This window comes from Vigna unguiculata, chromosome 7 (assembly GCF_037176805.1).
Source record: "Vigna unguiculata cultivar grain cowpea cultivar isolate G323 ecotype 2 chromosome 7, ASM3717680v1, whole genome shotgun sequence".
In the NCBI taxonomy this organism is placed as follows: Eukaryota; Viridiplantae; Streptophyta; class Magnoliopsida; order Fabales; family Fabaceae; genus Vigna; species Vigna unguiculata.
Genome location: NC_140798.1, coordinates 5,603,138 through 5,629,511, shown reverse-complemented (window position 1 = coordinate 5,629,511; position 26,374 = coordinate 5,603,138).

The window sequence follows — 26,374 nt, the reverse complement described above, 5'->3', positions numbered from 1 at the left end:
GTAAATTAAAGTAATACAAGTTGGTGATGACTTTTTACTCGCATTTATTACAACATTAATTGCAATACTCCGATCGAACTTGAATTGATTTAAGCATTGAAACCTTCTAGATAGGTACCCCGATCGTCTGACCAATCGAGCAGGAAGGAACAGAGAAATCGAACGGAAGAGAACATTGAACAAAAGGACTTGGAGGTAATTTAAATGTTGGAAATAGATGGTTGGTTCCTATACCCGAAACATTTTTCTTTAAAAAATGTATTCATAAATCTGTTTATATTTATAATAAGATAAATTCTAAATATTTCCTTCTAAATAAGATGAATTTACCTGCAGAAAATTCAAAGCACCAACCACTCTGATACTCACGGGTATATATAATAGCAATATTCTTGAATGAAATGATATTCCCATGCACAGTGATGACACGTTGTTTGTCCACAATAACAATTTAGGAAATTTGCTGCAATATCCCCAGCCACTATTTATAAGTATGATTCAGAAAAATGTGTTACGTGATAATCATTTTAGTGATTAGTGGTGACAAATGGTGATAAGTAAGTACCCATTGTTGATGATTTGATCGTGATCGGTGATGATGTGATACACACCAGATATTTACGCACAATAACTTCTTATTCTATAAATAATAATAACCATTTCAATGGCAAAACCAAACATAAACAAAACTTAATACAAAAACAAGTATAAAATAACATGTATTTTAATATCTTGCACATGTTTTCATTCTATGTATATATTGTTGACTCTTTTTTTTTTTAATTCAAAATTTTTGGAATTAATTTCCGGTGTAACTTACAACATTACTTAGTAGTATAATTATATGAATTTAATTAAATTAAGTCATCAATCAAGATGTTGCAAAATTTAATTTAGAAGGTTCGAAGAATTTAAGGATTAAAATTAACCAACTGAGTTTACAAGATTAAAAGTAAACTTAATATTATAAATCAACAATCAAAAGTATATTTGTAAAAAACCATGTAAATTTGATTATATATCTTATAGTCTATGTTTATTTCCAACAATCTAACTAGTATTATATTTAGTAAAATTGAAATAATAAGTACATCTCAATTACATGAAATGCCAAGTATAATTAAGATTATAAGGTTAGACATAATTAAATTAATCAAGAGATATTTGGTTATTAGGACCTATATATATAGACCAAGTTAATATAGTCTGAACTAAAAAAATTCGTTAAAAATTTTATATATAGATTAACATCTTCCAAGACAAACTCAACAAGATTTATTATTAAAAAATTTCATATTGACTTCAACATTAACCTTTTTTATTTTGTTGATATAAACAAGACAACCTTGTCCTTAAAAAGTGATAAAACGTTGTAATGATACTGTATAATTACAGAAGAAAAATGATTTGAGGTAATAATATTATGATGGTGATGATGGTATGGAATACCTACCTGTACAAGATAAGACAGGAGCACAAAATGTAGGTTACAGTGTAACAAAAAAATAATTCAGATTCAGTCGTACGTTGTGCTTATAAATCACATATTCTTCCACTCTCTTTCTTCTCATTCATTCTCCCTTCAATATCATCATCATCACCAATCATTCTGCAAAAACATCACTCACAAATGAAGAACACAGTCATCAACTTCTGCATTTCCCATCTCTTTCACCCTTTCATGTCCTTCGCTCACAGATGCAGTAAACTCGCCAAAGAACATAGGGCAAGATTCTACATCTTCAGAAAATGTGTTGCAATGCTTCTTTGCTGGCAAGATTCAGGAGGTGACCTCTGAAAAATCAAATATATATATGTATATGTATCTGTATATGTATATGGAGAGAGAGGGGCATAATTTTCTCATCATCGTATAGTTCTGCATGAGTATATTATGTATGGATTATGATTCTGATGTAACTGAGATAATAACTGAGTTGGAATGAATCTAGTATTATGTTGAATAAAGATTTTTTTTTTTTGGGTGCTCCTAATTCGTTTTCTTCTGATGTCCTTAGTGTTTTGGATTTTCCTTTCTTCCAATTAGATTCTTTGTCAAGGTTCAAGATCAATTTAGGTTATTATCTTTGTTAAAATATCATTCCCCTTTAGGTTATTATTATAATAGCAAGATTTTCCTTTGGCTCCAAATGTTTTTACAGAAAAAAAAAAAAGCTTTGCCATTTTTGCATGTTAATTATAACAGTTCTTCCTTTTGATAAATTATTCATTTATATCGTACACTTCTCTTCTCTTTTCTTCTTCTTTTCTCTCACCCTTATAAAATTTTATGGACAAAATATAAAAGAATATATGTTTTATATGAACAAATGATTGCTTCTGATTACTAGGGTTTCGTTTTTTTGTTTCTTGTTATCTCCGAAATTTAATGGATTTGGTGGTGTTCTTTCTTCATACTGGTTTTGCTAAGATCCTCTAATTTCAAATTTAGTTTACAAGGAATGAGAATGGATTCGAAGTACTTTGCACACAAGCAATCAATAGTACGTTTTCCAGGTTAAGGAATTGAAATAAAATTTGAAAGAGAAATAATAAATTTTGGCATTTAATGAAAACAATGTTTATTTATTTACCCAAATGATGTGTATTCAAAATCAGCTTTGGACATTTCATTTTTAGAAAAAATACAAGAAAGATAATTCTAAAGAATTTTGTAAAATGAGTATATCAAAAGATTAAACCATATCATTGGTATGAAATAATCTTTTTTTATATATATAAAATTAGAAACTTTTCAGACATCTACAATCACAAAAAGAATTAGGATTTATTTAACAGTACAATTAACTTTTCTCTAAAAAGATAAATACTAATATTATAAAGTATACTATAGCAGTACGACGTACACTAATAATTGATGTCTTGACATTAATGCCAGGAAAAAAAAATGCCAATTTCTCTTATGGATAAAATTTTGCTAATCATAATTATCATTTAATTAATATAAACTCAAAGTATTTATGTCGTCAGTGATTTAATTTTTATTAGATAAAAGTTAGAAGCAAGAAAAATTAACTCGTTTCCTGATTAAGAGATATTTTTACGTCACATTAGTGTAAAACTCGATATCATCACTTTATGGTCAGAAAAGGTGCTTTTGCACTTTTTGTCCCCACAGGGCTTTTCAAGTATTCATATCCACATCAAGTAATAGAAAGAACTGTACAAATATTTTAGCGGGGAAAAAAAATAAGAACCACCACTCAAAATATCATATAGAAATGTTTAGTTACTTTATATACTTGCATTTCATTTAACTTTATATATTTTGCAATTCATTTCATTTCAAAATTAGTTTATAATATATGAGTGTAATTTTTTTTATAAATTAATTTTATTATATTAACTTAAACTTAAAATTTATTTTTAAAATATTATCATAATTATTTAAAATTTATTGTTTGTTAAGTTTATTATGTTTTAAGTTATAAAAAATTTGTTATTTGTTATATCTATCGTATAACACTTACTATTAGATCACTTATTAATGTGTAATTTCATATTTCATATTCAACATGTACATTTTTAACGTGAAAAGAGTATGTTAAAAATTTAACATCGACTAAGATAAGCCAAACTTATAATATATATAAATTAATACAAACCTCATTTTATAAATTGATTTTGTATAGTTGAATTAAACTGAAAATTTACTTTTTAAGAATTTATTTTTTCTATTTCTTTTCAAATAAATTACATTTATATATTATTTTCTTCTTGAAAAATGAGTAATAAAAAAATTAATAACATTATATATAGTCCAATAACAATTCCAACAACTTTTAATAGACTGGGGGAGAATATTAGGCTTTTGAAAACAAGTATTGAATCACATTCAAGCCATATATCGGACCAACCAAGCAATGATAAGTAAGAATTATCCTGATTAATTGAGCTTTGATAACAAAAACTATACGAATATAAAAAGTAAAATTGCTCAAATATTTGTCCATATTTCAACGAAAAATACCTTCACATGTTACCAAACCAAATGTTTTCCTTGTTGGCTCATCCACCTTACATTAATCACACCCACCTCAAACATTCTCCAAATAACTGTCCGTACACTTTTAGCATAAATATATAAATATTAAAGTTTGCGAGAATGTGTAATTTTGATAGAGATATTAGAAAAGAAACAACACTTGAAACAAAATTTGGACTTATTAATTAATATAATAAATATATTTTTAGTTTCTAAATTTGAACGCAAAATTAATTTTTTTTTAAATTGATATATTTTATTTTCTAAATTTTAAAAATGGATAAATATAATCTTTTTAAACAAATATGTTTATGTGTTAAATAACGGTATTTAATGTTAAGATTGAGCATTTACCATTAGGCCAAAAATTATAGTTATTAGTCAGAGCATAACTCTTTTTACTTAGGACAATGATACTATGACTCCTATATTTTGACTTTCATTCTTTACTTCCTTACGTGAATTAGTGTGAATCATTGATTAATATATCACTATCTTTTTCTTTGAAAGAATCAATGGTCTACACTAAGTCACATCAAGGAGTAAAGGTTGGGAGTCAAGAAATGGGAGTTAAAAAATGAGAGTCAAAGTATAATTTTCTTTATTCGATTGTGACCCAGCCCACTTGTTCTCTGCCATGGAGAGACAATTGATGACACCTACAATAATTTCTCCCTCAGTAATTATTCTACTAAGAATCCCACTCTTAAATTTTGACTTGACCACTTAACTTCCATAATATTTAAGATTAGTATTCTAACTATAATGTATCAAATGGTATAAATAACTCAAATATAATAACTTTATACATTAAAAATATTTATTTAACATAATTAAATTAAAATGATTATAGAATTAATTTAAAAAATATGTTTATTAAGAGTTATAAGGTAGAGCGTGCATGTTGTAATGGTTTGTTGGGAGTGTGAGGAAGAAAGGTTACAGTTGGAGAGAACAGGAATGCAATGATGAAACTCTCCTCCAAAGACTTAAAATTGCACACGTTGTATGTGAATCTATTATTAGCTAACTGCCAAGCAAGAGGTATAGGTTTGCTCAAAATGAATGATCATAAATCCTGCTACTTTTTTCCAACCTTTATCAAACATGTGGGTCTGTCTCCCTTGTCCCCATACTTATTTTGTCCCATCATCCTTCCATGTCGCATACCTCAAACTTTTTGTTCGCCCCATTGCCACCTCAACCTTCCATGTGTTTTCCATCTCTTCCTTAATCTTTAGGATCTTCTTCATTCTCAAACACGCACACCACATAATCTAAAATATCATCTTCCAAATTCTTTTACGAATATCTTACTTCATTAATTCCACTTCTTCTCACTTTTATAAATATGATTACTGTATGTGTGATGTGCTATATATCTAATGTAATGTTCCCAGAGTTTTACTCTTTTTTTTCTATTAATAGGTTGATTTAAGTTTAATTTATTTTCAAGTCGATTTACTTTCTCCTCTAACACATCTAACAAGTAACATTAACTATAAAAAGAATGTATTCACTCGTCCTATTGAATTTAAAAATTAATTTTTTATGATCATATTATTCATGCAAGAGATGGATTATTATTGATGAGTGTTAAAAGCATGATTATTATTTAATGAGTGTTAGAAAAAAGAAATGAATGATGATTGTAGTAGTGGAAAATTGTGATGAAAAGGTAAGGAAGAAAAAATCTGGAATGAGAGAAGATAGAATCCTGAATTTGTATCACAAGAATTGGAAGGCTTAGAATGCTTGACTTCATGAAGTATTACTAGAATTGTCAACAGTGATTTAATTGTGATGTGTAACGAATATGTTTCCCTTGAGACAATGCTAATACACCCAAATTAAAGGACAATAATGGAGACGTCAAACACCAACATTTAAGGTGACACTTATTGCTCCAATGCATCTCTCTCTGTAAATTCTTTTACTTCAATGTAATCTCGACACGTTGAACATAAATCATAGACCGCAATGAACATGTTTTATGGCAGTTAATATCACCCAGTCATGTATATGTGGACGGTGAATGGGTTACAGTAACAATTATGGAGCCATCTGCATGCAAGATGTAACTCAACTTTATAAAATATGCCATAATTAATATAATAATATTAGTTATAGGGAATATATATATATATATATATATATATATATATATATGACTTAATTATTTATTTAGTTTCTACTATCGTTGGAATATTTCAAGTTGCCTCCTATTTTTTAAAAAGTTTTAATTACGTTTTTTAGACCAAATTTATTATTTATGTAAATATTATAGTAATTTTTTTATTAAAAACATTTTTTAATATATTATATTATTATAAATTATTAACTTGTATTTTGTTAATCACGACTTTTACTACTAAATTTTAATATAAATATTAGTATAACATTTATATAAATAATAATTTAGTCTTAATTAAAACGGGATCAAATCTATTATTTGTATAAATGATATTAATTAATTCATTCTTATTAAACAAAAATGAATTAATAATATATTAATTTTAAATACTTATTTTTTTTGTAAAAATATTTATATTTAATTAGTTTTAATCTTATAAAAAGACATGAATCAACAAAACATGGATTAATAATATATAATGATGTAATATGTTAAAAAGTCATTTTTGATAAAAATATCATTATAACATTTATATAAATAATAAATTTCGTCTCAATTTGGAGATGGACAATATTGTTCTATTTTGAGAAAAATTAAGATCAAATTAAATAAAAAAAAACATATATAAAGATTAAATTGAATCAAAAAGGCATGACAGATCTTAGAAGATCCCGACCATGCCCCCCCTCCCCCCACCCAACATTTTTTAAATTTTTTAAATTTTTTTAAATTTTTTAGATTGATTTTTATTTTTTTATAACATAATATTTAATATTAATAAATAATAAAATAAAAAATTAAACATGATAAAAAATAATAAAATTTATTGAGATTTTTTTTTGTTCTCTCTTATTTCAAGTTTTTCATGTATTGTATTCATTTATTATTCTTGCATCTCTTCTTTTGTTTTTTGTTTTAAAAAAGAAATAGAAAGTTAGACATAAATTCATTCTCATCGCGCTCTCAATTCTCATCCATCCTCTTTTAAGATAAAAAAGGTACCACTCTTCTTACTCGTGTTTGAAAAATATTAGTTTGATATTTAGTTTTTTTTTTATCTTATGATTGTTTTGTATATTTATTTTCTTATGAATATAAAAAGAAAAGTTATGTACTATATATGTTTTTTCATAACCATTTCTTAAATGTGACTTGATTATCATATTTTTTTTAGTAATTACGTCTCTCAATTTTTTATTAGATTTTGATAAATTATTTTTTAGTCTTATTTTTTTTTTTCTAAATAGTTATATTGATGAAAAATAAAATAATAGATTCATCTTTTTAAAGTGATAAAAGGGAAGATATCCTAGAAGATGAAAACAATACAAATTTACTTCTTCACCTATTTTCAAGCATGATACTAAGAATTCAATTGTTAAATTAGGAAATCATTTCTTAAGATTCAAAGAATTATAAGTGGAACGTTTCATATTAATTCTTTTGAATTATAGGCATAATGTTTCATATTAATTCTTTGAAACTTATTATAAGAAAACATTCTCAAATATGGGAATATCCAGGGAAAGAGATGAAATTAGAAAAACCTTTTTAAAATGAGTTTCATATCAAATACAATTTCAAAACTATAATTTTTTAAGAAAAAAATACAAGGATTTCAATACTAAATTATATATACTTTTGTTATATTAGTAATAATAATTAAATATATAAAATTTGAATATACTATTTTGATCCTTTAAACTTTTTATCAAGATCAACCATTGCATATATAAAAACTAAATTGAAATCAATACAATGACACGTGACGGTGTCTTGTCACATATAAGTGACAGTACCATATGTCATCCCAAGGATTTAACACATGACGACAAAATTTAAAAACAAAATAAAATAAAATAAAAAATAGATTGATACGTGATATGTTGTTAATGTCACTAGTATTTTTTTTAAATGACCTAATTGAAACACTTTTTCAAAAGTTTAAACGTAATTGAAACTTTTTTTAAAAGCGGAGACCAACTTAAAACATTCTAACCAAAATGAAGAGCAAACAAGTAATTAAGCCTAAAATGATTTATTAGTGTCGATCAAAAGTTGATGTAAAAGGAAGAAAAATAATTTTAACTTAAAAATAGTATTGATTTTAATCCATGGAAGCTTTAAAAATATGGTCATTATATATTAGTGTAAGTCATTCTAGATACACATGCTTAGTGGATGTTACATTTTTTAAATTAAGTGTTTACTTCCTATTGTGTATCAATTAATCTGAAATTATCTTAAATATTAAAAAAAAATCTTAGAGTTTATTTGGCTAAAGTTAATAACATGTATCTATGCTAATAATATCTCCAATAAGATACAAAACCAAAATGAATTACAAGGAGTAATAACTAAAGAAAATCTAAGGAAAAAAAAAAGGTAAAACACACAAGCCAATGATTACAACCTCTCCAACTTTACCTCATAATACAACATAAATTGAAACTACCAAGCATTTCAAATATCATATCCAGTTTTGAAATATTATGTATAATACTATTTTTAACTTGTTTTTAGATGTCGATACAATCCTTGATTTCATAAAATAGAAGAGGTATATTGTTAAATATAATCTATTTTACATGGAAATCATTAACTAAATTATGCAAAAAAATGAAACAGTGCAATGTAGTGGTAACATATACTACTTTTGAAATAAAACCAACCTATACTACAAACTTCCTTTGTACTTCCAAAAATTTAGATTAAGGAAAGTTCACCTTGTCTAGGAAATGTTTTTGCACCAAGAAAAAAGAGCTACCATAGGACAAAGCAAAAATTATAGTAATATAATAGCTAAGTCTCATATGGAACACCCAAGAGAGGATTTGGTCATAATAACATATATGAATGATAAATTTTACAAAAATTTGAATATTTATGTAACATAATGTTTATACATTAATGTCCTCAAATCAACTATACAAACTAAACTAAAGATAATACATATTACAATTTGATAATTTTAAATACTACAATGTTGCTAAATAATATTTAAATAGTTTGAATGTTTAATTTATTTGTTTGTAAATTTATATATACATTGATATTTTAATTTTTAACTACTATTTTTATAATAATATCTCAAAAATTAGGTAAACGCTTTGATTCCATTATCATAAAAAATAAATTGAGTCGATTCACTATAATGTAATAAATAAATTATAAAAATAAAAAAATTGATAAATGAACCAATACACTAACTCATCAATCTGTGATGGATTAGTTGAGTTACAAATTTTTAACTCACTAAAAAATGAATTGGATTAAACTAATCTTTTTTTAATTCAATTCATGATAAATCGGTCTATATAAATAAGATCGACTCAGTTTGATATTTCTAATTAAAAATGGTGCATGGCATGTTGACGTCCAACCATGTGTACTCTTAGGTCGGAATCGTTACCCTATTTGTGTGTTGGTACAATAGCTTTTGCATTTCTTTTTCCGTAAATTAAGATATAATTAATAGTTAGTATATGAAGTTGTGGTAAGCTTTTAAATACTTTTTTAAATGTGTTCAAAGTACGTCCACGTATGACGTGACCAAAACGAATGCGTGTTTTTCTATCATCTTCCACTTGTCTTATACAACTTTTAATTACCATTTTGGCCACATCATAAGATATATCATCTCATCGTGTCACTAATATTAACCACATTTTATTTACTATATCATAGATCACTACTATTCATAATGCTAACACAATGGTAATAAATGTTAAGAATTCAAGTCTGTGTCTAAGTTTTATATTGACTAAAAATAAGAAAATGCATCTCTAAGTCCCACATTGACTAGTAATGAGAAAGTAGAACACTGTATAAGAATAAAGACCCATAAACCCAGATTTCTTAGGTTGAGAGTGATGTCAATATCTTAATTATGTGGTTGAGCTCAGGGTTCAGGTCTTATTGATGTTTCTTCTCTCCAGTAAAATTTCCTCTATATACTTAATAATAAACATATTAAGAATCTAACTTATTAAGAAAACTTCTTCACAAACATTCTTAAGTTAAAATATCGAGAAGGAAAGAAATATTATCACATATTAACTGTCAAAATGTAATAAGATGTATTGAAGACATTGATGGTGATAATATAAATTAAATCGGAAAAAAGTTATCATAAGGTATATAAAAGCAAGCGAAAGAGAATGAAAGAGACGAAAGAGAGGAGATAAAAGAAAAATGAAAAAGACAAAATGTTCACCGTAAATTTTGTGCAATATAAGGATTATATGACAAAGATAGATAAAATTGATTATTGTATAATACCAGTGAAAACATATATGCTACGTACTTTATGATTTATGATGATAAAAAATAATAAAATTATATAGGTAGTGTTATAATTATAGAAATGGTTTAAGATAAAAAAAAACGGTCAAATCGAAAAAAATAGACGGTTAAATTAAAAAAAAAAATGATTACATACAAAATAAAATAATTATTTTAATTTTTTAAAAATTATTTAAAAAATAAAATTAAAAAAATCAAATGTGTACACCAAAAAGGAAAAATATATAATGATGATTAAGAAAACATTGTTATAATATATATTTTAATTTAAATATGTCAGTATTAATTTACATGATGATAAATAAAATATATAATATATTAAATGTAGGGAATAGTTTCAATTCAAGATGAATAATTGAGATAACAAAAGGAAAGTTAACTATTGAATGATATAATAATAAATAAAAAACCTTACTATCTAATGAGTACATTTTCTCTGAGGAAAGAAGTCCCACATCGATTGGAATTTACATAGGGACTTACTTTTAATGTTATAAAAAGAGTCCAGTGTTTCCTTAGGAAATCATTCCAAATTCTCTCCCTTTCTATTCCTTCTTACTTTATTTGCTAAAGAGAAGAATTAAGAGAGAATATTAGTTTCTCCTCTAATAGAGAAGGTTAGTTTCTCCTTTAAGGTTCTCCTTGTATTAGTTTTCCTATTTCCAAGAGAGGGGTTGTCATTGTTTTCTCCTTGGGATTAGAGAGAATGATATGTAATTTTTCCTTTTCTTGAATAAATTATATTCGTTGCCTATTATCTATTTTTGTTCCTTTATTTTCATCTTGTATTTTAGTTGTGAGTACTTGTGCTGGTACTCTGATATCCAACAGTGGTATAAGAGTTGTTGATGCTATTGTCATTAGAATAGTGCTGTGATAGTGGATAAAGTGTGGTAGTGTGAAAGTGCATGTCTAGGAAAGTTCTGGCTAGGAAAGACTTGGTACTTAAGCGTGTCCATTAGTGACCCACCTCTCTTTCCTGGGAATTACATGGTGCACTGGTTCACGTTCTGCCTCCATTGTTCCAGTAGACAGTACTATTCATAGTGAGAAGTGCATAAGTCAGTTTTAAAGCCATGACAACAAGATACGAGATAGAGAAGTTCAATGGGAAAAATTTCTCATTGTGGAAACTGAAGATGAAGGCAATTTTGAGAAAGGACAATTGTCTAGAATCAATTGAAGAAAAACCTGAGGGCATTACAGATAAATAGTGGAAGGAAATAGATAACAATGCTATAGCAAATTTACACTTAGCATTGGTAGATGCGGTTTTATCCAGCAGTGCGGAGAAGACTACAGCGAAGGAGATTTGGGATACTCTCACAAGCCTGTATGAGGTTAAGTCACTTCACACAAGAATATTCTTGAAGAGAAAACTCTATACTCTTCGAATGAGTGAGTCCACATCGGTGACAGACCACATCAACAATCTAAATACATTGTTTGCCCAACTTTCAGCGGCAGATTTCAACATAATTAAAAATGAACGTGCGGAGCTTCTACTACAGAGTTTACCTGATTCGTATGATCAGCTTATCATCAACATTACAAATTACAAATTTGTTGACCTCCTACACTTTGAGGATGTTGCCGGAGCTCTTCTTGAAGAAGAATCCAGGCGAAAGAACAAAAAGGATATGGTGGAAAGTACAAGGCAAATAGAAGCTTTGGTGATGACAAGATATAGATCAACAAAACGTGGGTCTAGTGGGAGTCAGTCTCATGATAGATATCAAAGTAAGAAACATCTCAAATGCTACCATTGTGGCAAAAGAGGGCATGTGAAGAAAGATTGTTGGCATTTGAAGAATGGAGGAAAGAACTCTGAGGCATCAACCTCACAAGGTTGTATGGCAAATACCTCGGAGGACGAAGATATTCTGTGAAGAAGAGGAGAGATCTGGTAGGTCATGAAAGCGCAGAAGATCATGGCAGATGTGTATGTGCTTTTGAGAGATACGTTGCAGGAAGCTAATGCAATGGTTGCATCGACAAGTCAAGAAGAAGCGATGTTGATGTGACATCGTAAACTTGGGTATAAGGCAGAGCGAAGTTTGCAAATCCATGCAGAACGTAATATCTTACTCGGGCTCAAGAAGGTTGGTTTATCTCTACACGAGCACTGTGTGGTAAGCCAACAAACATAGTCATAGATCACAGATTGCTAGTTTGACTACTAGGAAAAAAGAAAACACAAGAAGACTTGATTATTCTGATGTAAGGGAATCACCAGAGTTATCACTAGGAGAATCAAAGTTTACTCCAGGAGATTGTGGGTGTACTACATCAAGAGAAAGTCAAATGTGTTGTTACCAGTTCAAGGAATCCAAAGCACGAGTAGAGCTTGAAACTGGAGAAAATTAAGTGCTTGGACTATGCTAACAATGTGAAGGGGTACCACCTGTGGGTCCCACTACCCACAAGGTTATGGTTAAGCAGAAATGAAATGATGCTCCAACCAGAAGGCGTTAAAGAACAAGAAAACTTGGTTTAAAGAGGGCGCTCATGTGTTCGTACCAGAGATTTGATTATTTCATAAGCCTCAGTTACAACAGACTAGGTGTTTAGACCATTGATGTTGTATGTGGATGACATGTTGGAGGTAGGCCCCAACAAAGTTCAAATCCAAGAATTGAAGGCATAATTGGCTAGGAAGTATGAGAAGAAAGACTTGGAACCAACAAACAAGGATTTCAGGGATGCAAATTCACCGAGACAAAAAAAGATAGAAAGGTTTGGCTTTCTCAAAAGAAATACTTACTGATAATCTTGCGGCGTTTCAACATGCAAGATTGCAAGCCAATTTCGACCCCACTTTCTATCAATTGTTCCTCACGTATGAGTCCTAGCAATGAAGCGGAGAGGATGGAGAAGTCTCGAGTACCGAGTGCATCGGTGGTGGACAGCCTTATGAATGCTATGATGTGTACAAGACCAGACATTGCACAAGCAGTGAGAGTGGTTAGTAGGTTCATAGCGGGTTTGGTGGAGAGCAGTGAAGTATTAACAAGAGGTCCTTAGGAGGAACCTCAGGTGTTGCATTGTGTTTCGGAGGATCAGAATTATGTGTCAATAAAGTCTACGTGGATTCGATCCTACTGAAGTCTATTAGAAGAACAAGCAACATGAAGACAGAGAATAAAGCATGGTGTGAAGATTTGATTAATTTCATCAAAATCCTCAAGTGGGAGATTGTGAGAAAAGAAGTCCCACATCGATTGGAACTTACTTAGGGACTTACTTTTAATGTTATAAAAGGAGTCAAGTGTTTCCTTAGGAAATCATCCCAAAGTCTCTCCCTTTCTATTCCTTCTTGCTTTATTTGCTAGAGAGAAGAATTAAGAGAGAATATTAGTTTCTCCTCTAAGAGAGAAGGTTAGTTTCTCCTTTAAGGTTCTCCTTGTATTAGTTTTTCCTATTTCCAAGAGAGGGGTTGTCATTGTTTTCTCCTTGGGATTAGAGAGAATGATATGTAATTTTTCCTTTTCTTGAATAAATTATATTCGTTGCCTATTATCTATTTTTGTTCCTTTATTTTCATCTTGTACTTTAGTTGTGAGTACTTGTACTGGTACTATACCCAACATTTTCAATCATAGAATACATAATCTTTGTTTTTCTTAAATTATGATTTAATTGAAATAAACTCTTTTAACTAGAATTTATCTTATTGGCATTAATTGAACTTTAACTAAAATCTTTTATTAAAATAATCTTTTAACTTTGGGTAGACATTATGCGCTCTAGATAAATGAGATTAATCGAAGAGTTTAGTATGTTGAACTTCATTAGAGGATTTGATAGGTCATCTATGGGTAGAGTTGTCAAAGTGGACCAGAATCCGTGGATCAATCCGGCTTACCATGACTTTGAGTCGGGTTGGGTTGAAACTTTTTTACAAATTTTAGTATGAGTGAATTTTTGACCCAACTCACCCGGGTTGAACCCGTGGTTAGCCACCAACCCACCCACAGGTAAAGGGCTACACAATTTTTTTGTATTTGGGTTGGGTTAGGCTGTTTTTTTAGCCAACATATTGGGTTGACAAATTCAAACCTAATATTTTTATGATTTTGGTTTGTATTTGTGGTTGAACATTATTTTGGATTGTATTGAAGTTTATTTAAATTTTAATCACAACTATAATTTAGTTTTTTTTTTGGACTGAAGAAAAAAAATTGTATTTTTTTAATTCAGTCAGTGAGCCAACCCGTTTAACCCACCAACCAGTGGTGGACCATACCGAGTTTGAATTTTTTTTGACTCGTTAATAAGTGAGTCAGGTTGGGTTGGCTCACTAAGTGGTCAACCCATGGTGGGTCGAGCCGAATTGGGTCGGGTAATCCGTTTTGACAGCTCTATCTATGAGCTAAGTTTTTATATGATGTATTGCACATTTTTTTGAACATTCTAACTTGTGCTTGGTGTAACTGAAGTATATGGAAGCTTAATAGTCGTCTCTAAATGATACAATTATATATTATCTCATGAATGTATGGACAATGCTAGCAAGTTGATTTTAAGATCTTTTTAGTGACTGTGAGACACTAAGATTATAAGCTTAATGAATAAATAAAGTTTTTTTTAAGAGAAGTTGATTCATGAATTGTTTAGTTAGTGTATTTCCATAATTGTCTAACCAATGTATAGATAGACTCGTCTACTTTATGGACCATTAAACTCATTTAATGTTTTGAAGACCTATTGAATTGTCTAACATGTTAGACCTTCTACAAACATAATATGTTACCTTGGAGTATCTTCTATGCTGGATTCTCTCCACCAAAATATGACATTTTAGATCATCTAAACTCACAGAATCCTTTACAACAGAGTTTGTTCAAATTTCCTTAATATTGAACATCTAAAAGGAAAAATATTAATATGGATCATTCATAGTTCTAAAATCTTTGCAACCAAATTGGTTACTTTGAATAAAATGAGTTAAAACCTATAGTTTTCATTTTTGAGAAGCAAATTCAGTCCACCAATTCTTATCCACCAACGCTCATTTGCTCATCGTTGCATTAAGTTTTTGTAGCTTAATCCTCCATGTAGTACTAATTGTTGCATTAAGTTTGTGTAGCTCATAACTCTCGGTTAGTATCAGTTGCAACTAGTACATTTCAAAGGGGGAGAAAATGATCCAAGTTCTGTAGATCTATTGAAGAAGAAAACTTTAGCAAGAAACTTCATCAAAAGCATGAAGACACATGAAGAAGAAGACTTAAAGCATGAAAGTCATACATCATTTAGGAGAAGCCAAAAATAGGCCATTTTGGGGTCACCACTTCCTTCCTCTTATATGTCGCCACTTTGGCCCTTTTTGGTCTCACATCTTTTTGGATCATGAGGTGACAAAGGGCTAAGCATCTATAGATAAGACCCTTTGGTCCATGTAACATTCACCTTCGAATGACTAAGAATTGCTTTAGGTAAATGTTTCTTGTTCTTGAGTTCATATATGAGAGTAATTTTTTCCTAATTCTTCTCTAAGTAACCCCCTTTAGGAGAGGATCAATCTAAGTTTCTCTTAAAACTTATAAAGTTTAAATAATGTTGAGCTCAACGTTATGCTAGTAGGATGAGAAAGAAAAATTAAAGAGATTTTTAGAGACAAAAATATCTTATTATTTCTCAGAGTTAGATTTAGTTATTTAGATATCCTTGATATATAATTTTTTTTGGTTTATTTTGAAATACTAACTTATGAAATGTTTAATAATAAGCTCATTTATTTTGTGTTATTTTACCGGTCACCGAAAATCTCACATAGTTTTACATGTTTTAAATTAACATGTTTAGAAGTGAACCATATATATTGTGAAGTAAAAAAAACCAAATTTTAAGTTTTTATGCAACTTTTGAGTGTTTAGTTATCTTTTTGAAAACATCTTTGTATATTTCATTTTCTATATGTAACCTATATAATTAGAAATAACAAATAATTATAATTAAAAAAATTAAAAGTTATAAAAAAATTAATGATGTTGTTGATGGTGGAATGCAGATCAACTCACCTTCTAACTTAAATCTGCTTAATTCTTCACTTAAGTGAGTTTGATTCAATTTAACTCACTTATTATAAAAATGAATTTTTTTTCAATCCAAACCAATTTAAATCCATGGTGAGTCGGATTAAAACACATTTTGATTTAATGACAAAACATGAGGGATGATTACCTATTAATTAATTAATTAGAAGTTAATGTATTTTTGGATTTGAAGCTAGATTTAAATTATTTTTTTAATTAAATTATATGCGTGAATAATTTTCTTTAACAAATTACAAGTTATATTATATTTTACTGTAGAATTTTATTTATTATCTAAAAATAATTTGAAGATAGAAAACATGTTTAACTCATTATTAATTATTAGGTTAATCTTGTTTCTTTGTAAAGAATATCATTTGTTTGAATGGTGTACCTTTTATAAACCAGATTAAGTTGGTTGGATGTCGACATGCCATGCCGTGTTGTCAACATTGATAAAAAAGAAATTGTTGTTTTGTTTCTTTGTTAACAAATTATTAGAGTTCATCTTGTTTCTTCATAAAGTATTATTGTTTTTCAGATTTATGCACATTTATAATCAGCTTTTTTAAGTTATGCAAAATACTGTTATACTTTTATATATTTATGCAAATCATTATTTACAGGAAAAAAACATAATTGTTGTACCTAAAATATTACATAAAATAGAAAATAATCTCTGTCAAAACTTATATTTTGTTTGATATTTATATTTTTAACAGTATTAGTTTTTGTCTTTATTTTTCACTAACATTAAAGTTTAACCTATGTGACAAACAACATGTCACTGTTATTTACATTTTTTATAAAATAAAATCCATGTCTCGGCCTAATCCACACTTTTCATAATTAGTTAAAAAATATAAAAGAAAAATTGAAAGACCTAATATACGGAGGTGCTAACAGCGAATATGAAGGTGTAGAATGAGAAATAGATTCGGTCCAACCACGACCTCTTTTTTATTATTATTATTATTATCTTTATTATATATTATTATTATTATTATTGTTATATATATATATATATTATTACTTTTATTATTATTATAATTATTATTATTATTATTATTTGGGTTAAATATGTTTTTTGTCCCTTAACTTTTAGTAAATTTTAGAATTAGTTCATTTCGAAACTTTAGTCCAATTTAATCTTTCATCTTTCGAAATACGTGGATTTAGTCATTTTAATCAAATTTTATTAATTTTATTTGACATTTCAATCGTGTTTCATAATAATATTTGACTTAATATTAAAGCAAAAATGTGTCAAACAGTATAAACAACTCAAATACAATCCTGAAATGCATACGAAAAATCAAATAAACCTAACAAAATTTGATTGAAATGATTAAATCCACGTATTTTAAAAAATGAAGGACTAAGTTGGTCCAAAGTTTCAAACATTTCATGATAGTATTTAAGTTAACATTGAAACAAAAATGTGTCAAACAGTGTAAATAATTTAAATACTATAATGAAATGCACTTGAAACGTCAGATAAACTTAACAAAATTTGGTTAAAAGGACTAAATTCATGCATTTTGAGAGATGAAGGACTAAATTGGTCAAAATTTTGATGAGAGACTAATTCCAAATTTCGCTGAAACTTGAGGGACCAAAAACATATTTAACCCTATTATTATTGTTGTTATTATTATATAATATTATTGTTCTATTAATAATAATAATAATATTATTACACCTTTTGCCGCTCAAACTGCAGCAGGAAATGCTATTCGAACAGTATCGGATCAAGGCATGCAACGAGCAGAAATCATGATAAAAGGGCCTGGCCTCGGAAGAGATGCAGCATTAAGAGCTATTCGTAGAAGTGGTATACTATTAAATTTTATACGAGATGTAACTCCTATGCCACATAATGGATGTAGGTCTCCTAAAAAAAGACGTGTATAAAACTAAAAATAAACATTAAAAATAGTTCAAGAGAAAAAAACAAGTCAAGAGTTTTATCAAAATAATTACTATGGTTCAAGAGAAATTAAGAGTCTCTACTCGGACACTACAATGGAAATGTGTTGAATCACGAATTAAATAATAACAATAATCATAGTTATTAATATTATTATTTTAATAATATTATTATTATAACATATTAATAATAATAATAATAATAATAATAGTAATTAATATATATATATATATATATATATATATATATATATATATATAATTATATAATTAAAATAATATAAATTTTAACAATAACAATAATATAAAGAGGTGAGCCAATTTTTTTACCTGTTTCTTCGCTGATTACATATGTTAGTTCTTTTAACTGTTATTTATTTATTTATTTAATTAATCGTGGTTTGGACTCATTCAAAAAAAAAATTTTATAATAAAATTAAATAACACGTGATAATGATATATCATTTATCACGTAAAATAAACTTTAATATTGTTGAAAAAATATGATCAAAATCAATTTTTAAAAACAATACATGAATTAAAAATATATATTTTGACGAGAAATTATTTTTAATTTTATTTAATACTTTTGATAAAGAAAACATGTTTTTCCCTTATTTATATATGACTTGTAATCATATTGAAAAACACTATTCAACGTCGAAGGCAGGAGAGCCATATATAACGGATTTATAAGTTTGGGAATAACAAATTTTACAATTAAAAGGATTATATGTGTCAAGTATTAATCTAATTCTTTATAATAAAAACTTATTTTTTACTAAAATTTCTATCCCAAAGTCGTTACATATAAGTTTATAATATACTAGTGACAAAAATTTAAAGTAAACTAGTCTTGAGTACGCATGATAGTTGTTTCTTTTGATTAAAAAATAAATAATATAATTACTGTTATGATATATATATATATATATATATATATATATATATATATATTATAATTATTTATAATTTGCAAACGTGATATTGAAATAAAATAATAATAATAATAATATGAAAAAAATAATTAAATAATTAATGTAAATTATTGAATATATATGTAAAATATCTAGTTATAAATAGATTTGTGTATAATAGAACATGTAATAGTAATTAAATTGATGTATTATTATGTCGAAGAGGTGTATATACACATACAAGACAAGTTGTTTATTATGTTATTATAAGTTAAATTTTTAAAATATGGAATTATGAATAAAATTAAGGATCGTAAATTAATAATTAAGATGATGCATGTTTATGAAAGGATAAAATTATTTGTCTAAATCAATTTATGTACAAACTTATTTAATATGTATATAGATATACTAGTTTAATGTGTATTATTAAATTTGTTTAAAACATTTTTGTTAGAACTAAGCAAAGTAACAAAAATTTCAATTAAAGAACATGGTTGAATTAATTATTTATCCTTTCATTTCTTTAAAAGAAATTAGAAATTACTTTTTATAAATTAGATATAATTATTTATTTGGTTTCCCAATTTTTTGACTTGGTTCAATTTGGTCTCCGAATTTTTGGAAGGTTCAATTTGATACTCTTATTTCTTAAATTTGTTCAGTTTCTCCATTACTATATATTAAGGTCCCATTGTTTACTATGTAATTACCGTGATGGACTATAACTTCAAAAGAATCATCACACATGACAACCTATATAGTAAAAAGACTTACTATGTCAAATACCAATGCCTAAAAAAACGCCACAAATCGCATCTCATACCCCAAAATAAACAATAAAAAGTATTAGTTTAACCCTGGTTACTTTCTATTAAGTCTAGTTAGGTTTAGTTTGTTTGTTTAGTTAGGCTTTCTCAATAGCCTTTATATTCTCTGTTTGTAAACTCTCTATGTTATCAATCTCAATACACATTTTTCTTGTTTCTGTAATATGGTATCAGTAGAGAATTAACTCTCTTTTTCCCTTCGGGTTTCCTCTTTCCGTTCTTTGTCTTTCTTTCTTTTTCTTGCCAGTTTTCATGGCTTCCACTGTCACATCTAACCATTCTTCCACCGTCACCATCAAAGAACCCCATCAAGATCCCACCCATCCTCTTTTCTTACATCATTCTGATGGCCCCGGCCTTCTTCTCACTTCCCAACCTTTAGATCACACCAACTACGTAACGTGGAGCCGTGCAATGCGGGTCGCTTTATCCGTCAAAAATAAATTACCGCTCATCGACGGAACCCTAGCCGCACCTTCAAACGACGATCCCTCTTTCGCTGCTTGGTCAAGGGTGAACAACGTTGTTATCTCCTGGTTATACAACTCAGTTTCGAAAGAGATTATGACAAGCATCCTCTTCGCCTCCACCGCTCATGAGATCTGGGAGGATCTCCGAACTAGGTTCTCCCGCAAACTATCAACTCCGGCGTCAACTTCTGTCCCTACAACATGGTTCTGATAGTGTGAGTACCTATTATACAAAACTCAAATCAATTTGGGAAGAGCTTTCTGGATACAAACCCACCTTTAACTGTTCTTGCGATGGGATGCATCAACTTCAACAACACGCCGCCTCAAAATATGTCATGACCTTCTTGATAGGTTTGCATGATTCCTTCTCCCAAATTTGTGGTCAAATCCTGCTCTCTGATCCTCTGCCATCCATCGGTAACGTTTTCTCCTTAATTTTGCAAGAAGAATCTCAGCGAGAAATTATTGATACCCAATCATCGAATAATTCTGAAAGTCTAGCTTTCTCTGTTAATTCTTCTCAAAAAACCCCAATTGATAAACAAAAATTTACCAAGAAACCTCGCCCTAAGTGCACACATTGTGATATCTTGAGTCATACTAAAGAAACTTGTTATAAAATTGTTGGGTACCCTCCCAATTATTTCAAGAATCGATCAAATTCGTCTGTTAATAATGTTGATGGTCCTTCTGAACAAAACCCCACAAATAATCGTACATTGACCACTGCTCAATGTCAACAATTAATTCAATACCTCACCACGCAATTAACTGCTACTCCTTCCACTCCTTCCAATGATGACATTGCTACCAACGTTATCGGTAATACCCTAAACTCTATTTTACCTATTAATTCATATCAATGGATTATCGATTCTGGTGCCACATCTTATATTTGTTGTTACAAATCTTTGTATGATTCTTATGTGACTATGAATAATTCACATGTTTTACTTCCTAATTCCTTCAAAGTTAAAGTCGAAGGCATTGGCAGTATTAAACTTACTCAAGACATATTTCTTCATAATGTCCTTTACATTCCTTCATCTAGATTCAATCTATTATCTCTCCTTACATTAATTCAGCAGAATCAATTCTGCTTTATTATGCAACCTAATTTTTTTCATTTTGCAGGATCTCAAATTGCAGAAGACGATTGGCACTGCTAAGTCGCGTCACGACCTTCTGGTTTTTGATTTCTATAAACATTCTTTACCTTCTGTTAATTTTAATTCTTGCAATTCTGTGACATATGACGTTTGGCATAGGCGCTTAGGCTATTTGTCTATTCCTGTTTACAACTTACTTACTGCCAAGACTTCCTTAACTGTTGTTGATAAAAACCATCATTGTAGCATATTCCCTCTATCTAAATAACAACGTTTACCTTTCATTTCTAAAAATACTTTTAGTCCACATTGCTTTGATATTATTCATGCGGATGTTTGAGGTCCTTTTCGTTATCCTACTTATGATGGTTTTCGTTATTTCTTAACTTTGGTTGATGATAAAAGCCGTTTTACATGGGTGTATCTACTTAAAAACAAATCTGATTGCATTGAGCTTATTCCAAAAAAATTTCAATATATTGAAAATCATTTTCATGTTAACATCAAAGTTTTTCGTTATGATAATGCTAAAGAGTTGTCTCTTCATGATTTTTTTACTAATAAGGGTGTCCTTCATCAATTCTCTTGTGTTGAAAGACTTAAGCAAAATAGTGTGGTTGAACGTAAGCATTTGCATATTCTTAACATTGCTCGATCTTTGCTTTTTCAATCTAATGTTCCTATAAATGTTTGGGGTGATTGCATTCGTACAACTGTGTTTCTCATGAATAGAACCCCTAGCCCTGTTTTAGGAAATAAGTCCCCATATGAAATTCTTTTTGATAAAATCCCTCTATATTCTGACTTTAAAGTTTTTGGTTCCCTTTGTTATGCTTCTACCCTTTTGTCCTTTAGACATAAGTTCAGTCCTAGAGCCACTGTTGTTGTCTTTATAGGGTATCCCATAGGTTACAAGGGTTACAAACTGTTGGATATCAAAACTAGGAAAACCTTTATCTCTAGAGATGTTAAATTTCATGAGCATATTTTTCCTTTTCAAGAAAATACTGTTTCTACTGCTCCTGACATTTTTCATCATGTTACTCCTGTTTTTCATCCACCTAATCTTGATGATGATACCTATTCTCTGGATCACAACCTGCCTACACCCACCTCTGCCTCTCTTAGTGATAATAACCCTCCTTCTCCCACTCCTACTCCAGCCTCTTCTTTAGATTCTGTTGTTCCTATTCGTAGGTCATTTAGGTCTTCTATTCCTCCTACCTACCTTTCAGACTATCATTGTTACAATGTGACTCATAATTCAAAAATCCCCTATCCTATTCAGAATTTTGTTAACTATTCCATGTTGTCCACTCCCTACACACACTACCTTTGTCAAATCTCTGAAAATTATGAGCCTCAAACTTATAAGCAAGCTATTCATTTTCCACATTGGCAAAAAGCCATTGACGATGAACTTGCTGCAATGGATGTGAATAACACTTGGTCTATCACACACCTTCCTCCTGGTAAGAAATCTATAAGTTGCAAATGGTTGTTTAAACTCAAGCTCAATTCTGATGGCACTGTAGCTAAACACAAAGCTAGGTTGGTTGCTCGTGGGTTTACACAGCAGTATGGTACTGATTTTTATGAAACTTTTTCTCCAGTTGCGAAAATTACTACTTTGCGCATTATTTTATCCCTTGTTGCTTCTCATAATTGGCATTTAACTCAACTTGATATTAATAATGCTTTTCTAAATGGTAATCTTAATGAAGATATTTTCATGCATATTCCTCCCGGTTATACTCATAATTTTACACCCACATCTAATGCTCCTTTGGTTTGTCATCTTCATAAATCCATCTACGGTTTAAAACAAGCTTCACGCAGCTGGTTTCATAAATTTCGTGATACTATTCTTTCCTTTGGTTTTTGTCAATCTAAACATGACTATTCTCTTTTTACAAAAGGCAATGATAATACTTTTATTGCTCTCCTTATTTATGTAGATGATATTATTCTTGCTGGCCCTAACATGGATTGTATTGATGTTGTTAATATTCAACTGAAAAACAAATTCAAATTAAAAGATCTTGGTGATTTAAAATTCTTTCTTGGCATTGAACTTTCCAAATCAAAAACTGGTATATTTATGTGCCAATGCCATTATGTTCTATCTCAGCTTGAAGATTGTGGAATGCTTGCTTGTAAACCTTATGTTATTCCTATGCTTCCTAACTTACATTGACATAATAATTCTGGCACTCCTATTACTGATCCTGCTATTTATAGACGTCTTATTGGCAGGCTGTTATATCTTACTATTTCTCCTCCAGATATTTATTATACTGTCCATAAATTAAGCCAGTTTGTTTCTAAACCTTGTACTGAACATATGGCCGCTGCTAATATTTTATTAAGATATCTTAAGCATACACCTGGGCAGGGCATTTTGTTTAAATCTGCTTCTGATTGTAATGTTCATGCTTATGTTGATGCTGATTGGGGCTCCTGTATGGACACCCGTCGCTCCACCACTGGATTCTGCATTTTCTTAGGCAATTCTTTAGTCTCATGGAAAGCTAAGAGACAAAGGACTGTCAGTAAATCTTCTACAGAAGCTGAGTACCGTGCATTAGCTTCTGTATCTACTGAAATTGTTTGGTTAAGAACCTTTTGACTGACTTTCATATTTCCACTCCTCATGCAGTGATCTATTGTGACAATCAAGCCACCATTCAAATTGCTTCTAATCCTTCCCACCATGAGCGCACCAAGCATCTGGATATTGACCTACACTTTGTTCGTGAACATGTGGAGAAAGGAACTATCAAGCTTAACCATATACGAAAACATCACCAACTTGTTGATTGTTTAACCAAATCTCTACCCAGAACCAATTTTCTCAGCATTCTCTCCAAGATGGGCATAGAAAACATTTTCCTCCCATCTTGAGGGGGGCCTATTAGTTTAACCCTGGTTACTTTCTATTAAGTCTAGTTAGGTTTAGTTTGTTTGTTTAGTTAGACTTTCTCTGTAACCTTTATATCCTCTGTTTGTAAACTCTCTGTGTTATCAATCTCAATACACATTTTTCTTGTTTCTGTAATAAAAAGTCATCATGTTAAAGGAGACCACAATCCACCCACCTACCACGTACACAACAAACAAATAAACTTACCCGAACCCCACAACATTTATCAAATAAAATACACATCTTCATATGATATATAGAAATGCACAGCTTCAAAACCCACAACATTTATCCAATAAAATACAAGCTCCAAAACGAATCACACAAACATACAACTTCCAAACACAACCAAATGAGCATGGATTCATCAAATAAAATACAAACCCCAAAACAATATATAAAAACCTACACCTTCCAAAAGCACATCTGAATCAACACTGAAAACTCATGTAAAAGCTTCTTCTACTATAACGAAAGAACCCCACAACTTCTTCTCTCCATTGATCGAATGCAAATGTAACAGCTTCTTCTCCGATGACGGAATGCAAGTCGTTCTTCTCTTCTCCACCAATGCAAAACTCCATGAACCTTAATTCTCAAATTCAACTTTTACAATTTCAACCTTTTTTACCCTCAACTTTTATCTTTTTTCATTTTTTTTAACATAAATATTAATTTTACAAATTATTTAACATGACGAATCCATATCACCAACTTATATCATTCTATTGCACAATGACAACTCATCACTATATAAATGATATTAACTGGAATACGACAGAAAATACTAAAGTAAATCACTTCAAAAAATAAAGATATCATAGTGAACCTTTCAAAAACTCGAAGACCAAATTGAACTAACTCAAAGAATTAGAATACCATATCAATAATTATACCTATAAATTAAATATATCATTGAGAAGAAAGAAAGAAAAGAGTGGGAAAAATGTATTGTTGAGAATGTGCAACGATGAAGAAGGGTTGGGGTCTTTTTCATAATAGAGTTTCATGGGTTTCTTGTGCAATAACAACGTCAACGATGGTAGAAAGACTATTTTCTAAGTTTATAAACTAACTAGGGGATATAATTTTACCTTAAAAATGGTACTATCATTAGCAGGTAAATAAAATGTTAAGTATAACATTTATTTACATATTTTAGTTTTAGTGTACAATAAAAAAATAAAATATTAATATAACAGTTTTCATTTTATTAATTATTTTTGAACTCTATTACTTTTATTAATTACTAAAGACTATATACGTGTTTCATTGCTTTAATCATTATTAGAGTTTAAACAAAATTAATAAAGTTAATTTTTTATATTAAAATTGTAATTTTTTTATTATATTAAAAATAAAAATATGTTAATATTTATTGTAGGAAGTATTTATCTCAAAATTAACTTATTAAACTATAAGTATTTAACAAATTAGGTTTTAAAGGTAAAATAAGGTAAAAATATATATAATTACATAAATTTATTTATATGATTTTAGATTTTTTAATATTTTTGTTTATTTTTTAAAAAATATATTTTTATTTAAAGAAGCTATTTTATTATAAGAAATTATCTAATAAGTATCAATCACATTTGATTTTTATTTATTTCTAAAATTTGAAATTATTTTTATTTCTCAATTTAAGTTAGGCTTACATCAAATACATTTTTTTTTTTACAATTTTCATTATACGTAATTTTAGGTAAT